The sequence below is a fragment of the Propithecus coquereli genome, unplaced genomic scaffold (genome assembly GCF_000956105.1).
Source record: "Propithecus coquereli isolate 6110/MARCELLA unplaced genomic scaffold, Pcoq_1.0 Scaffold209, whole genome shotgun sequence".
Taxonomy (NCBI): Eukaryota; Metazoa; Chordata; class Mammalia; order Primates; family Indriidae; genus Propithecus; species Propithecus coquereli.
The window spans coordinates 2361288-2364140 of record NW_012145967.1 but is presented as its reverse complement, the minus strand read 5'-3'; the positions used below and the strand labels follow the sequence as shown (position 1 = coordinate 2364140).

At 52.7% G+C, this 2853-nt stretch overlaps 1 protein-coding gene across 5 annotated transcripts in view; it reads right to left on the bottom strand.

Moving 5' to 3' along the window:
* NTM (neurotrimin) overlaps positions 1–2853 on the bottom strand; it is a 980258-nt gene that overhangs the window by 323904 nt on the left and 653501 nt on the right. The window lies entirely within an intron of this gene.

Sequence of the window (2853 nt, the reverse complement as noted above, 5' to 3'; positions counted from 1 at the left end):
AAGAAGACATTAGGAAGAAGGTAAAGAAAGGTAGGTCACATGTGGGGACATGGGATTGGGGGATCTACAGGGAGAGACTGGGCTGTACTCGGCAGGCATGCTGCATCCGGGCTGGCCCACAGAGGTGGAGATCGTGTCTCTCCAACTCCAATTGGTTGAAAAATAAATCAATCTTTGTTTTTTAAATCAGGTTTACAGAAATAAGATAGTCAACCAGCTATTTCATAAAACACATAAAAACACCTGGTTGATTAACTAGTGCTCCCTTTGCAAGGAGTGGCTTCAGGGAATGGTGGTGGGCTGGCCAGGGGTGGCCCCAAGCACAGCCCTGCCTGTGTGGTGGGACAAGGGAGGCCACGGGGATGCGACAGAGCTGGAAGCCTTCCCCCGCCACATGCCGGATTGCTGATTTATTGGGACTGGAACAATTTGTCTAAAGCTGTAATTTTAACTACCTCCGTGCTGAGCAGCCAATCAGCGGGCTCGCTCCACGCAGCTTTTACGAGTCCCCATAAAAGCAGCAAAATGAAAACTCAGGGGCCCTTAAAATATACTCCAAGGGTTTCTGCAGTGCAATTGGAGGCTTTTATGACTCCTGTCAGGACTTTTATGACCCCGTAAAACCAGGCAGCAGCCTGGCCTGAGATGAAAAGTGGCCCCACTGTCTTAAAGTCTAAATGGTCTGTACATTTACAAGGCCTCCAGGAAGGATGGAGGGAACGCCACCAGGGGGTTTGCCTTGAGCAAAGGCAGGTTGTGGGTGGGAGGACTGGGGTGGGGGGCGGCACAGAAGGGAGGGGGGGCAGGAAAGGGAGGTAGGGGATTGGGGGCAAGTGCCTATGAGCCTGGCTTTAGGGTTTCTCAGCATTTCAGAGCACCGAATGCCAAAGCCTCGATGCTATACTATCCACCACGCACAACGGGAATCGAAGGTTCGGCCCGAAGCTTCAGAGCTGACAGGGGCTGGGCCAGCAAGCACCTTCACTGCAAAGATAAAACACGAAGCTGTCGGGGAATCACAGGCCCCAGAGCACTGTTTCAAGGGCATCTTCCCATTATTACCACACCTGCATTCCAGGAAGGAAAAAAAGGGAGAGAGAAAAAAAAAAAAAAAAAAGGGGCCAAAAACACAGCTCACAGTGTTACATACAGTTCAGAAAAAAACTTGTCAATGGGGATGAGAACCTTTCCACCCGCCTGAGCCTGTGCTGCACCTGCACACCCAGTCCCCCGCCGAGGGACGAGCTGTTCCCCAGGCAGGGCGAGCGGCTGGGTGGGGCAGGGGCCCGGATTTCCCCAGTGAGGTCAGCCTGGCCCTCAGGCCCCCACACACAGAGCTAAGGAGGAGGGGAAGTGATGGATGCTGACTATAGACCTCGAGCATATCGAAGACACACAGGTGATAGTGCTTTAAAATGCCCTGGGCAGAGTCTGGCTGCAGCCTCCCACCCAGCCGAGCATCCGGGCCAAGTGAGACCACGGTGAGGCTGTGTTCCTAAAGTGTGATTGATCGTGGAGGCTGGGGAGGAGAGAAAGATAGGAAACCAGGGGTGCGTCTGGGTGAGTTATGGCTGTGTGAATCCCCATTTATGGGAGCGGTTTCCTCCTTCTAGTGGGACAGGCGTGGCCGAGCCAGGCAGGAGCTGCGGGGGAGCACAGGCTCGGGCCAGTCCTGGCGGGGCGCAGACACACACGGGGGCTGCCAGGCTGACTTCAGGGCTGTGGCAGTGACACAGAGCAGCAATGATTCCTCCTCAGTCACTCGTGTTTCTGGGAACTTGAAGGGTGGTGGGGAAAACAAGTATGAAGACGACAAAACCCAGCTGTAAAGCCCAAGACACCACTGTGTGTCACTGGGCAAGTCCTTAATCTTCCTGAGCCTCTTTTTCTTCGTCTGTAAAGTGGAGATAAAACATCTGTCTCACGTGGCCGCTCTGAGGATCAGAGGCGACAAGGTGTGTAGGTGGGATTTGAGCAGCATCTTAACGAGGGGCAAGAGTTTGCCAGTGCCCAAAGGGAGGGGCTGACATTTCAGGTGGCGGAAACAGCGCAGTGGCAGCAGACCTAAACAACAAGACACATTTCAGATGCAGTCAGACATCTGCTGTGCCTAGCGCATCAGTCCCTTGCAGGGGATGCTTGCACATTAATTCATTTGCTCCACAAGTGTGTCAGGCTGGGTGTGGCAGAGGCAGTGCAGGGAATCTGGGGGACAGAAGAGTGACTGCTTTTCCTGCCTTGACTCTTAGTCTCATCCAATGCATTCTCCTTACAGCACTCAGAATCCTCTTCTTGAAATACAAATTGACCATGTCACCTTTCCTGAAAACTCTTCAGGCTTTTGCTACAATCCATAAGAGAAAGTCCAAATTCCCTAAGAAGGTAGCCCTGCAGGTACCAGGCTCCCTTAGCCAAGGTCCCTCTGCTCGCTCGCTGTCCCCCAGCCACGCCAGCCACTCCTCGTCTTCCCCACGTCACGCTCTCCTCCACTGTGGATTGGGGCTGCTGTCAAGATTCAACTCCCCACTCCAATTTTACCTAGCTGACTCCTCCTCATCCTAAGGCTGCACCCTAAGCATGGCTTGCTCTGAGAAGTCTCTCTGACACACCCTTTCCACACAGATTAACCCAGACACAGAGTTACATGGTCCCATCCCCGCAGGCACTGCGTTCAAACACACTAGATCCTCAACTCCCCATTCCGTTTCTGCCATCTGCACTAGAATGGAAGCCCCACTGGAGCAAAGATACTTTGATCCTAGCACTTGGCCTGGAAGATAATATTAAAAGTTACAATTCTGTTAAATATCACTGAACAGACATAGACTGAAGGCAGATTAAGAAGGTTCTCCA